Source organism: Phragmites australis, chromosome 2 (assembly GCF_958298935.1).
Source record: "Phragmites australis chromosome 2, lpPhrAust1.1, whole genome shotgun sequence".
NCBI lineage: Eukaryota > Viridiplantae > Streptophyta > Magnoliopsida > Poales > Poaceae > Phragmites > Phragmites australis.
This window is the reverse complement of record NC_084922.1, coordinates 591,750-606,448: the sequence shown is the minus strand read 5'-3', so window position 1 is coordinate 606,448 and position 14,699 is coordinate 591,750. Positions and strand designations below refer to the sequence as shown.

At 45.0% G+C, this 14,699-nt stretch overlaps 1 long non-coding RNA gene across 1 annotated transcript; it reads right to left on the bottom strand.

The window, feature by feature from the left end:
* Positions 1-210: 210 nt before the first annotated feature.
* On the bottom strand, positions 211-745 carry LOC133909733 (uncharacterized). The gene is made up of 2 exons (XR_009908429.1): positions 592-745; positions 211-496 (listed from the first exon to the last, which is right to left on the bottom strand). It is a non-coding gene; the product is annotated as an uncharacterized LOC133909733 (long non-coding RNA).
* Between the last annotated feature and the right edge of the window lie 13,954 nt (positions 746-14,699).

Here is a 14,699-nt window from a genome sequence, read left to right as displayed (position 1 = left end):
ACGAGGTTAGCACACTTTTTGGCTCGGCAGTGAGTGTTTGTTCATGGAAATCAAGAGATGCATATGAGGACAAGCAAGCCTCAGTAGGTTTATTTTATGACAGCTGACTCATGCACATATTTGGTACCCCTAATTACTCCCACCTTATTCCCACACATGCAAAATCCAGAATTACCCAAAGGCTACATACAAACAAATAAAACCTCCATATCTGTCAAAACATAGCTCATAGTAGTGAGACCTCTAGCCGTGACTTGATAGCGGCATCTAAGCATTAGCAGACACCAATCCGTAATTGCTAAATAATACAAAATATTGGAGCTTGCAATAGGTAAGGTTCTAGACATTGACGGTGCGGTCCCAGGAGCCGGAGCCAATGGTGGGCAGCAAGGTGTTGGGGGAGAACCTGACGCAGGAGACCCACCCGTTGTGGCCCTCGTCGCTGCCGTGCTTGCCGCCGATGGCGTACTTGCAAACAAGCCTGCTTCTAAACTCCCTGCTAGTTCCAACAAAGGCAAGCAACATAGCACCAGATCTGAGAGCAGTTCTGAGGATGAGTTAGATCGATGCAAATGGGTGGAAATAAAGTACCTGGGGGCGGCGATGGTGGTGGAGGATGGGCGGTGGCGGTGTTGGACCCTGGGAGGTGGTGGAGCCGTCGGAGTCTCTGCAACTTCTTGTGGGACGTAGCGGCAAGGGAGAGGGACAAGCACAAGACGAGACGGAGGAGGAGGCGGAGCACAGATGGAGGTGGGGGAGGGGGTGGAGCACGGGCTCGAGTCGCTGGGGGGGGGGGGGTGCAACAAAGCACTGATGGAGGCGGCAGTTCTACAGGGAGCGGATGGAGCCTGAGCTCGAGTCGATGTGGATTGAGGAGGACAATTCTGGACGTTTTCGAGAGGGGAGCTGTGGAATCGAGTCATGTAGTGGGTGAGAAATGAATTAGGCCTAATTCCAATTCCAGAATTTTGGATCCAATTCCGAGATCCAAACGCAACCTAAAGTATTAGCTAGTGCATGGTGTGAAGTAAACATTCCCCTATCCACAGAAATCATCACAGCGAATATGAGTTAATCAATCATGCCTCTCATCGTAGGATAATTTGCTGCGCATGCTTTGTTTAGTGCTCAAGAAGCACTGATTCTGCCACTGTGTACAAGATGCATAAAGGACAGCACAAGGACACAATTTCTCCTATAGATTTCCAGCATACATGAACGATTATTGTATCCAGCAGCCAAAGTAATAAATAGCAGATAGTGGGTGTAACATCCCAGTTTCTCCTATAGATTTCCAGCATACATGAAAAATTACTATATCAAGTAGACAACGTAATAAATAACAGATAGTGGGTGTAACATCATGAGTTTTAGCATATAGTATATAACAAAATTGATTTCAATTTAAATTTTTTCTAACCAATATAAAATCAATGAATTATGTATTTTAATAAATATATACTTGTATATATATATATTTAAATATATTAATTGGCTAAATTGTTTCAAAGAACACCAAAATAATTTCTAAAATTAATCCTTGCATTAAATTGAATCATTTCTTTTTTAGTTTATTTGTGTTTATGGTTCTTTGAGTAGAGATTTGAAGTTAAATGTCTCTCTAATTCAAATATATTCTTAGACTCTTTTTTAGCTCAAATCCAAATTAAATTCAAATCTTTTAAATTCAAATCCTCTCCCAAAGTCAGAGTTTCAATTCCCAGTCATAATTCAAATACTCTTATTTAAATTTATGTCAAACCTAAATCCTTTTTCAAAACCAAATTTAAATATACCATTTGAATCTGCCCCAATCAAAAACCAAATCTTTTTCTTTCTCCTCAAGCCTCCCTCCCTCCTTTTCTCTCCGCGTGGCCCAGCTGGCCAGCAAGCCTGGCACACCCTCCCTGTGCTCCTTGGGCCACTACTCTGTGTCCCAGCCCAGCTCCCGCGCGCACATCTGCTCGCTCCATCGCTGACATGTGAGCCCCACCGTCATAACACCCTTCTCCCTCCTCCAGCACGATGCCATCGCACTGTTCATGCCACACCACCACGACCGGTGCATTAAGGGCCGGGACGCTGGAGGAGGGAGAATGGTGTTATGACGGCGGGGCCCGCATGTCAACTGGAGATGGGAGGGCTTCGCTAACTGGAGATGGGAGGGCTTCGCTCTGATCCACGGTGGAGTTTGGAGCTGGAGCCCTCCCAAACACCTTAGCTCCACTAATTCGTGGAGCAACTAACTTCATGGAGCAGGCCACCTTCTAGTTTATTTTAGTGGAGCAGCTGAAAGGGTACTCCATGAACCACATTTTTAAACATGCTCGTGGAGTTGAGAGGTAATTGCCCACCACTGCCATTAGGGTAATACCTCCACGCCCTGCCCCCTGCCCCTCGCACGCCTGACCCTTGACCTGCCCGACGTATGTGTGGCGAAACCTAGAGCGTCGCCTCCGCCTCCACCTGCCTCGGCCACGGCAGCAGCAAGCTTCACAGCTCCGCGCGCGATGCAGGCCGTGGCCCCGGGCAACCTCAACCTCCTTCTCTTGTTTAGTGCCTTGCAGCAAGAAGTCATTGCCGTCCCCGCAACCAAGTCCACAGAGACTAAAACCGGGGCAAGGACGGCGGCACGGCTGGTGGGGATCCACAAAGGTCGGGTTTTAACCTTAATCTCGGGACAGCAATGCGCACGCTGCGCAACGAACTGTCCGCCATGTTCGTCCAAGAACCCAACTATGATTTCTGAGATGCCTTTTTTCCTTTCGTGATGCTATTTCGGTTAATTTTGGATTAGGCCTTTGAGAATTGATCGATATGCCTGATACGAATTGGATTTACTAGTTTAGTTTTGATTTATCATGGAGGAATCCCTATGCTGCTAATGGTAGCTTGATATTTCCAGGGAATTAAGGTCAAACATTGACAAAAAATTGAATAGCTAATGGCCCCTCGGTGCTCACAAAATCACTAATCGAGAAAAAACAATGATGATTTTTTCAGTGATGCCAGTCATGATTTAGAAATGAAGAATGCACTTGGTTGCTGATTTGTTCTGCTGTTGTAGTATCAACCTTTAAAAACTGATAATCTGTCATTCAAGACTGAGAATCGTATATATTGATGAACACCCCCTGTTTTAACAATTACCAGGTTATTGTTGTTAGAGGGCTTATGTGAGAGGATCAATTTTTATATGTGGCTTTGTTTTTTCATTTACCCGCATATCATAATTAGGAGGAGAAACAAGTTATGGTTGCCAATTATCATAATTACAAAAACATTTTCTGAATATGAACATTTGTTCCAAGGTCATCAACATGCTTAGAGGATAGGATACTTGTGCAGATTTACTTTTAGTTTTTTCCCTTTGATTGTTGTTCCGAGAAATTGCTCTCATTTTTATCTCTGTGGAATAGTGAATGAAAATTTGTAGTGGATGTACCTAGTAATTGAAGTAAGCGAGGAAATACTTTTTTGTTGTATCTATTTATAGTCTATCTCTTTTGCATGAATAAAATTAAATTTGAAATCTTACATTGATGTTTAGATCATGTAAGAGCTTTGGGCATTTCTTTTTAGTGATTGAGATAAATGCTGCACGTGGCTTCCCTTTTGCTTTCCATCCATGATGATTCCGTTGTGCGATCGGTTTGGCATGCTTGCCTCACGATCGTTCCAGATGGCTGCGAAAGCAACAGTCAAAAAAGTTGCTCAAATAATGCCACATGGGTACTATTGACAAATCCTCTAAAAACCACTCATTTCTAGATCTAGAGCCAAACATCTTCATCGTCAACTCTAGCTCCATGATAGATCTACTTCATCGTGGATTTTTGGAGCAGAGCTAAAAAATTTAGAGTGGAGCTCTCCTAAATAGGCCCTAAATGCGTTGACGACTTCCTTGCCGCCCCTCCTCTCTCTCAGCTCTCTCCCCCTCTCTCAGCCCTCTCTCACACAACTCGAGCCGCACTGACACCGTGTGGCTTCCTCATCCGCCGCACGCGCATAGCCGACACAGAGCGGCCATGCCATGCAATTTAAGGAGGGTGCCGCCTCATCGCCGTCCTACTCATCGAGGACAGCACGACACGACACTGCCACCCCTCTGTTCACCTAGAGCACGAGAAACCACCTAATGCCTATAAAACGGGGATGCCAGCCTCCTTTTCCCCCTCCTCCCTAAATCCATTGTCACCGCCATTCTTCGTTGTTGTTGCCTAACTATCACCGTATCTCCCTCACGAGTGGCTGAGGAGCACTAGGAGCTCACCGCCTTCCTCATGCCACCCTCCCTCGCCCAAGAGCTCAATGGGAGCGCGCCTGAGCTGAGGTCGGGCAGACATCGCCACTGCTAAAGCATCACACCGTTGGCCGCCGCCCTGCCCATCGCCGCTTTCGAGCTCAGTGAGCATCCCCATCACCTCCTGCTCCCTCATAGCTAGCATGTTGTCGCTCTTATGCCCCCTCTTCACGCGGTAGCGTGCAGCCATGAGTTTTTCCCTCGCCATCGCGCTAAGCTCACCGCCGGCGATCGCCTAGCCCCCTGCTGAGGCGGCCTTCATGTCGTGGTGATGTCTAGCAACCCATAGCTGTAGGATGCAGGGCCCCTTGAATGTGAATAGCACGAAGTCGTTGCCCAACTTCTTCTCCAGTGTCTTGACCAACTCCGCCTGCCGTCTGATGCTGCTCCGATCATCGCATGCCGTCGAGAAGTTCCCAAACGAACTCCCATCACACGTAGATAGTTGCCGTGTATTTATCGTCATGGGACTCCGACGGAAACCCAACTCCGATGAGCTCTCCAGCATGGAACCACCGCGATTTCTTGTTGTTGGCCCGTTCCCCATTTGCCGCCCTACTCCGCTAGCAAGGCGCACACGCACATGAGGCCATCCTGGCCTGCTGGTTCGGCCAGGCCAAGGCAGGCCATGGCTCAGCCCGGGAGCGACTGACCTGTTATCCAGCCCAGCAGCCTAGGCATGCCTCAGTATTGTTCAGTGGGTCCCACCCATAAATAGTGAATCTTTCAAGAGTCATGGTTTTTTCGTTCTGACTTCGATTTCGGCGATTCTTTCATCAAAATTCAAGATCTACCCTTCTATCACTATGTGATATTCATTAGGGCTCATTCGGTATTCCATTAGTGTTAATTGATTTTTTTCCTAGTATAAGCCGTTGATTGAGCATAATCGCGTATTGCAGAACTGGAGGATTTCGTGGAGAACCCAGAGGATCCGGACCTCGATCAAGGTTTAGAAGAAGACTTCAAAGAAGGTAAGTCCTATATCATCGATCATTTTGAGATTATGTTCTCAATAACCTAAATTGATCAACTTAAAACTTAACTTAATATCGCATGTGCTATGTATGGTGCTATTTCAACTGTTTGCAGTAGTTACATCATATCAAACCATTATCATGCCTTAAACGTCTTATCAGGAATACATATCACTCTAGGATTTACCTATCGTTATCTATATTAACATTGGACGACGCCATAATTTCTAGCATGCTTAGGATGGAATACTTCTCCTTGAAGATATCACTAGTGGGATACATCTATTCGGAGATGTTGCTTCACTGTTAATCCATTCAACTCTTATGCCCCGAATCTTTGGTGAATGAGGAATCCTTAGTATATTGTGGGATGTGGCGGGTGGTGTGTAAAATGGATGAAAACCATTTTGGTGGGGACAAGTAGAGTAGTCCTCCAATTGAAGCGCCCCGAGTCATCCCCGGTGCTTAAAATTTCATTACAACAGTTCCTGCATCAACAGCTGGTAAATACAAGTCTTATAGCAAGTGATATCGTAGACATACAAAAAGGGTTGGTGAAATAAATCCATCAAGCTAGTAACACATAAAATATTCAGCAAAGGCTCGCGAGCAACATAGTCCATAACACTAGAGGACACAACAAGATCAGCATGGGGACATGCCACTCCACAGGTAACTCGAGTGCAGACGTGACCAAGACTTACTCGTTAGTCTCACCGTCGACATCGGTGAAGTCTGGATCTTCCTCTAAAAATATAAGTAAGGGTGAGTACAAACGTACTTAGCAAGTTCCAACCCTTGCCCTACATCGAGGGTATAAATACATGCATACAATACTGACAAGGGTACGGCTATAAGTTTAATTTTGCAGAAATGCCAAGTTTACATGTCCAAGGGTTTATTTTCATAAGGAGGATTTTGTGAAACACCATATCATCGATATTAAATGAAGGAGGGGTTCGACCATGGTGGAAAGTCACCATGACCCAAGTTTTAATGTTGTCGGACACTCCGTCAACAGCAACCTACGACATACTGCCAGACCTATTTCCAAAAGTTGGCACACCTTGCCCACTCACATTCCAAGAAGCGCACACAACCCATGCTAGTTGTTGTGATTGAACTGTAGTTCGTCCGTGACCGTGGATATGGCTATTCGAATATCTGCAAAGTGGTACACTTTACACACAAGCTAAATTTGGCAACATACAACCGTCGTGGCAGTGTGACTAAATAAAGCCATTACCCAATCAAGGATCATCCCACTAGTTGCCTATGGGAGGTAACCAGGGGTTCTTAGCCTAAACTAGGCCTCTAACCAGGTCGACAAGCTTGCACCTGCTCCATGGTCTCTTGTTGCACTCCTGCCTTTGAACGACCAGTGGACTAACTAGTGGGGTTTAGACTAAACCCTGTCACATACAGGGTCGAGTGGTTGTACTGTGAAAACTAGATAAGATGTCACATCAACTCAGCTCTTAATTGAGCCAAGACAGATATCTCCACACTAAGCATGCCACACAGGCATCACTTAGACTCCTAAGGTATTCTCAATGGGAACCCTGATTTGTCCATGCTCTAACATGTTCTTTTATGTTCTAAATTATCCAGTAAGTCTTTCCATCCCGATAACTCACACAACGCCAAGGCACGGGTTGAATTTTTTTTTATTGTTTATATGGTTGGCGCTAGTTTTGACGGGCCGCGATCGGAACATTACCATTCGGAGTTGGAAGCGATGGTGACCGATGAGGGAAAACGTGGAGAGACAGTAGAGCAGGGTTTTTAGGCACCGGAAGTGAGCGTGGTGTGTGTGTGAGGGATCTCGGCACTCGGCTTGGCCGATGAGGCACCATTGACGACCGGCGATGGAAGTGGAGGTTGATGACCGTGGTGGCTCAGGAGAGAGGGGAGGGGTTAGGCTCTGGGAAACCATCCAAATATTATTCTAATTAATCATTAAGTTGATCATTTATATAATCACGACTACAACAATTAACCAGAATACCATACCGGTAGTCCCGATATGTATTTTATGTCCAAGATTGGAATACATACCTTTACAACAAGCATAACATAATAAGACATAATAAAGAGCAAGTAATAAATTTAGATTACAAGTCATTAAGTGATTACAATTTTCACAATAATTTACAAAACAAACACTAGGAGGATAAGAGTCAGTTTCATCTCCTAGTGGGTTAGAGTCACTACGCAACGGAACAAAAAATATAAGAATGACAAAAGATGGGTGGTGCTATGTGCCCATAAGCACCACCCCAAAAGAAATCTTCTGAGTAGATGACGCTACTCTTGCCTGCCTCCAACATCGGCAGGTGTGAAGTAACCAAAAAATAATTCTTCCTCACCTGAAAAGCAAACAAGTAGTGTGAGTACGAAGGTACTCGCAAGACTTAATCCACACTAGGTACTTAATAATAACCCGACTCCAAAGAGAATGCATTTGAGGATGCATAGCAAAGAATCAGCCATAAAGGTTAAATAAATTTAAAATGCAAATGCGATTTCAACTCAAGTATGGGATTCTATGATCTAGCCAAAACCCTTCTATCTTGAGATTATCAATATATCATATCTGCTATTAGAACCATCTCAACTTAACATCAACATCACCATCCATTTTTCAACATACCATCACCACTTCCCAATATTGAAACTCTATGATTGATGCAAATGGATAAAAGTATGCTCATAACTGAAAGCGCGATAATTCGAATTGATCTTACACCCTACAGGAGTACTTCTTTTTTCCCACACAACACGAGAACCATTCGGCTTGTACGATCCGCTAAAGTCCACACAAGGAGGTACATGTGACAACCTTTCCTAAATAAGCCCCAACCATTTGAACATGTGTCTCGGCATGCGGAGATCATCTTGAATTATTCCCTGAGAAAAATAGATACCCCTTACAAGCCTATTATGCCAATAACACCTGAGACTCGCACGCCAAAAGATCATAGCTATATAAGGTATTTAGCTTGTCTTACTATTATATCGACATGTGGTAAGTACGGAAAGTGCTAAAACCAACTATACCAACAATGGGTGCTTAATCGATTCAAGCGGGCCTATAGCATCCGAGACTCCCTTCTCGAGCCATCCCTATTGCCCACTTGAAACTCGCCTCATCCTCACTAACTTACACATCCATTAATCATCATTATCTTAGTGAATAATAAGTAAGCCCTAAGCTCGTGAACGATGGTTAAACCACCGCTCGACTTCTACTGAGGACCTAGGCATGACTAATGTTCATTTTTCGGTTGACAATCACATAAACAACAACCCAGGTTACAACAGATCAAGAGATAAACAACGCCAAGATATGGTAGTGCAATAAATATGATCTACCCATAAAACCCAACATTGACTCACTACATGCAAACATACATGAAGAGTAGTTTGTCAAATTAGACTTCACATGATCCAAAGTACTAGGTAGAGTATGCTTAGATACTTGTCTTGCTGCTCAGCTTCACAATTAATAGTCACAAAGTCCGGATCGCCCTCAATCACGCCTGCGTCAAAATCCGGTCCTTCATTCTCTAAAGAAAAGCGCATGCAATACGGTGAGCATTAATGAGGTGCAATGAGATATGTCACATGATGCGTAAAGAATGAGTATGCAGTACAATAACACGCGAAAGAACCAAAGAAGTTTACGATCTGGGTAACATCAGAACTTCCGACCTGGAAGTCGGAACTTCTGATCGATCGGACCTTCTAAACCTTTGAAAATATAGGCTCTCAGTTAGAAATTTTTATTTAACTGTAAGTTTCGGTATAAAAGATCAGAACTTCTGATCTGGTCGGCTTCTCCGGGTTTTCTTACGGACACGAGTTCTTAGGTTGGTAAATTCTACTTAAATCAAAAGTTTCGGTATTAGGGTCAAGACTTCTGGTGTTGGTTGGATACTCCGGATTTATACAAAAATGAGGCTCTCGGTTGGGTTAACTCGAGTTTAACCAGAAGTTCTATACAAAAGTCGGAACTTAAGATCCTTCCAAATTGTCTAACTTTGTGAAGGAATCAAGGCCGATTAAATTTGCATGTCTTGACCCAATCCTCATAAACATGTATAGGCACTAAAGCATGGGTTCTAGATCTAACTCACCCACTCCAAAAGCACAAACTATAGCTCTACTCATCCAAACATTCCTTCTAGCTCTGTTGCCTCAAGAACACGATGAGGCTTCATTGTTCTTCAATTTGCAGCTCACAAACCCATCCAAAATCGAAGTAAATGTGCATTGCTACCATGGAAACCCTAGAGACTTACCCAAAGTTCTTTGCGGAGGTTGGTGACCGTTGGTGAAGGGGAAATCAGTGGGATAATGCTTGTGCAAGAGAGACCAAGGTGCTACAATTTCAGAGAAGAGAGGGGTGATGAAAATGCTTGGCAAAACCTCCAAATCTTCATGCATGCAAGAAAGAATTGGATGGATGGAAAGCTAGAGAGATAGGGAATGCAGTAGTATAGCATGCATACCTCGAATCTTGTTCTTGAGGGCAGATTTTGGGTGGAGAATGGAGAAGAGTGCTTGAGGGAGAGAGGAGAGGGAGCTGCTACCCTTCCTTGATCTTTGGCCGGTTGGAGTGAGCAAGAGAGAGTGAGTGAGTGAGGTGGAGGGGAGGGGGAGTTGCTGCTGGAGGGGGAGGGGGCGAAAGGGAGAGGAAAAAAGGTGAGGTGTGGGGCCGGCTAGTGGGTTTCATGTGTTAGAGGGAGACAACCATTTTCTGCTGCAAAACATTTCCTTTTCTCTCAAATTTAAAAACCCAACACGAGGCACTTCAGTGCTCCAAAATCTTAGAAATTTTGTGCCACGATTACAAAATGAGATAAACCCAATTTAAACTAGGTTCACCCAAAAGCCTAGGCGAGGTTTAAACTATACGAGAACTCTAACATCGGGTATTTTCATAACTCAATTTTTTTAAACCGCCACTATAATTAACAGGCACTCATCAATAAATATAATGCTTATGATGCTCATAATGTATGATTATGCTTAATGACATGCTTACGGATTTGAGGATGTGACATAGCCAGAGGGGCGAGGGAGGTGAAGGGTGGTCGGGTGAAGCTCGTCGTGAGGCCTAATTGGTCGGTGATGATCTCTAGTGATGGATCGACATCGGCTATTATCGGAGGGAAAAATAGTGAGAGGGAGGGAGGGGGGGGGGAGAGAGAGAGAGAGAGAGAGAGAGAGAGAGAGAGAGAGAGAGAGAGAGAGAGAGAGAGAGAAGTGGATGTTGGAGCTCAGCGAGTGTCGGTGAGGTGCGGAGGGTGAGCGGTTGCGATTTAATAGCTAGGCGAGGGCTATAGCGGCCGACTGTGGGGTCTAATGATGGATCTCTGCGTGTGGTACGGTGTGCGATGGCTTGTCAATGCCAACAGGATGTGGCGATGTAGCGGCTTTGGAAGCACGTGGCATAGGCGAAAAAGCGGCACGGTAGCCAAGGTGGTGATGGCCTTTTCTTTGTGCATGTGCCCAAGTTGGCGAGGTTCTTGGATGCTGTCATCGTGTGATGCTAGAGTAAAAGGAGCAGCGAGGCGACGATGTAGATGGTGACTTCAGCGTCGGTACATGGTAGGGGTTAGGCAGGTGTCATGGGTTAGGCGGGTAGCATTTTCGTGTCTTGACTATGAGGCCAACCGGGTGCGTGCGCGTGAGCGAGAGGAAAAATGTTTTGGAATTTTGTTTGGATTTGATTTCCTTGAAATGATTTTGATTTCAACATTGTTGAGATTTTGCGATGTTACAAGGATGTTCTTGGGGGCTTGAGCTACCTTTGTGATATTCATTGCCAACAGAAGATGCTTGCCCTGGTCATATAAATACTGAATCATTGCACCGTCATACTAAGCCACACAGTGCAACCATACGTCCTGTATGGGCAGAACTTGACTTTTCTTTCTTCCGACTGAGCTGGGCATCCTACTAGGAGAACCCAAGTGTCTGTCAAGTTTTCACGCAGGAGTTTCTGCCCTAGCCACGCCGATGGTCATCAGGGGATTGCTCTCTATACGAGACCTGGAGCACTTGAGGTATCTCGTAGTATGGTTCGACAAGGAAAGATGAATGAAGTGTCTATATATGATTCGCTTCTTTGCTTGCAATAGTTGAAGACTGAGAATATCGTCTGGGTATAGTGTATAACCTCTACAAAGTATAAATCTATTTGAATAGTCATGTCCACAGTCATAGACATACAAAAGGCAATGGCCACGCTTTGATTAGACTCAAGGGTGTGTGTGTCTTTGATGAGTGAGTGTATGGACTAGATGTCCGTAGGATGAGATTAATAGCTCAATCTACTAGGAGTTGTGTAGTACTAGAGGTACACATACATAATGATAGGGATCGCGGAGCGATGTGTAGCCACTCCTAGGATCGAAACCCCCCAAAATTATCTTGTTACCTTGTTAAGTTATTTCAAAATTAACAATAGAGAATACAATGTAATCTCTATATAAAACTACTTTACGCTTAAAACTAAACCGTAAAACTTTATCCTTAGATATCCTTTATGAATCTATCAACACCTTGAAATAGTATAAGACTTGCCAAGTACCTTCCATGCTCATTCTTGCTATCATTCAGATGAAGAAGCAGATGCCAACTTCATCGGAGAAGAAGACGCAAATAAGGAGTAGATTTAGTAGTCACGTTCGCACCCTAGCGGTCTATGGCTTTGTGTAGTCGTTTCGCTGTGCTTTTAGTGGCCATTAGGCCAGGTTTGTAATATACCATATGACTTGAAGACCTTTTGAACTCTGTAACATTAATAATTTTATGTATGATATATGACTGTGATGACATAACTGTTGTATTATACGTATCGGCTACTTGTTCCAGTGATTGATATGAGAGGCATAGGAGATCTTGGGAATAAGTTCTTATAACGGGGTGGCAGCGAATTGGTGTTGGGGTAGCGGATTGTGGATAGCGGACAATATTGCAGGCGCTAAATTACAATAGCAGAATTTTAAAAGTACTCATAATTTTAAGGCAGGTGGGAGCAGCCGAGTAGCTGTGGCACATGCGACGATCGAGCAGATGGGGGCCGGGACACAACCGAGCAACCAGGGGCTAGAGCACATCTAAGCAACTAGGGCACAAGTAGCCTGGTAGGGCGCATGCGACACCACGGCGGTTGGGCCAAGGCTGCGACGGCCGAGGCAAGGCGACGCTGGTAGGCCATAGGTGGTAGCTGGAGCAGGGAGGCGCCGGTAGGTCGTAGGCAACGGCCAGGGCCTAGGATAGGGGTGGCCAGGGCGGCGATCGGGGCAAGGGTGGTGGCGACCGAGTGTGGTCTGGGGCCTGGGCGTCTAGAGAGTGGTGAGTGGAGTAGAGGCTGGGCTAGAGAGTTCAGTTATACCTATTCAAAGGTCGGGCCAGGTTTTGAAAAGCCCAGCGGGAAAACCACAAGCCTGAGTCCGACACCGGGCCGGGCTTCTAGGCTCGATCCTGACCCGACAATGTTTTTTTTGGCTGGGCTTGAGCTTTTCTGGGTTTTCTCGAGCTTTTTTGGGTTTGAGCCTCTTTTTGAAGCCCGATCCCGTCTTGAAAAAAATCTATGAGCTGTGAAGTTAAGCTTGAGCTTGGCCCTGTGCACTGGACTGGTCGGGTCAGGTCGGGCTACCCATGAGCAAGGCCTAAGTTGTTGGCATGCTAGGTTTTGCAACGCAACATAACGGCCCGCTAAGTGATATTGCAACCCGCAATTGCGGCCCGCAAAGTGCTATTGCATCCGCTAAATTACAAAACGCTACATTTAGCCTGCTACCTTGACATGGTAGCGGCAGAGATCCACTGCCGCAATGGCAGCTGCTACGAATGCTATTTGTTAGCTTGCTAGCGGCTTAGGCCATTTTTCAGTTTCTAGGTTGCAGAACCTGTACAACTTGCATCAAGGATAGGATGTAGCACACTTAACCCTTGCAGAAACATCATTTAAATTTCTGCCCGCAGAGTACGGGGTAGCATATTGCTACTTTTTATCAGCTCCTTTGGCACGGATGAGTTTCCTAGTGTTGAAACTAAATGGCAAAGGGGATCTGAACAGCATCTGCATATAAAACTATACTAATACGAAGCTCGAGAAAATTAAGTCATAACAACATAGGGCTCAGCAGCTTAGGGCTTTGCCTATAGAACTATCTCATTGCAGAAATCAAATTAGTAGTCAAGGAAACCTAAATCATATTTGTAGGCATTTTTCCTTTCTTCTGATGAGTCATATGTAGGAAAACTACATCCTTTCTGTAGTCATCCCCCCCCCTTTCTTGTGAGTTATCTGTAGGCATCAAAATTCGCAATCATCAAGAAAACAGTTACCTAACTAAGCTCCTAGGATCTAAAAAACCTATGCTTGCCAGTGAAGGGGCACAAGGATTGGATCTACCGGCAGATCTTGATTCATCCCGGGGAAGTGCTACAACACTAGTACATACCTTAACCGATTGGGGGAATGAGGTCACATCGGTGTAGCTAGCGGTGTGACCGGATAGGAGGAGAGGCGGGGGAGGAGAGACACAACAATCATGTAGAACTGGAGTTGGAGCTGGAGGAGTGTGACGTCGGATTTCCGGTGCATGTGTCTGTGTGTGTCGTAGGGGGAGAGGGAGGAAGAGACAAATGAGGAACCATATTTCATTCGAGACGGAAAGGTAGTCATCGCCGTCGCCATCGGTGGACAGAGAAGTGGGAGCCAGGAGCCATCAGCCACGGCGGAGTGAGTGTGATGTGGAGGGACTAATTCGCATAAAGTTATATGCAAAATTTTGGATCTCAATTCCAGTCCCAAGCTATGCTCCTATAGTCTCACTGACGGCCGTTGCTTAATGTTGATGGCGTCGATGCTCACGTTACACATGAAAAAGTTTACGTCAATTCCTCTCTCACTCGTCGTTCTTTTCTTCGACGCTGCACCTTCCTTAGGATGCCACCATTCCCGTTGGCGGCCTTGGAATTAACTCCATCCCTCCCGTTTGATTTGTTCACGTCATCATCGATTTGGCAGTGTGCTGGACCTGACTGTCGCCCCTCCGTCCTAGCCGCCTCCTAAGGTTTGCAAGTGTTGAGTTGATGGTCATAATTTTGCAAGTGCTGAGTTGTTAGGCACCGATTTGTTAAAAAACTGAATACTACAAAACTGTGCAAGGGAATTACAGCTTATTAGCTTGGTTGGTAAAAATAGTGGTGCTGCGACCGTTGAAGTTTCTCAAAAATAGGATATTCTAAGTTTACAAGATGTTTACATCAGAGACAACCAAAACAATTATTATGTGATTGGTGATTTTCTACACTGCCAATTTAAACATAAAAAGCATACAGAAAGCTTCAGAGCTCTTTTCTACGCAGATTTTGTGTTGCATATATAAATGGGA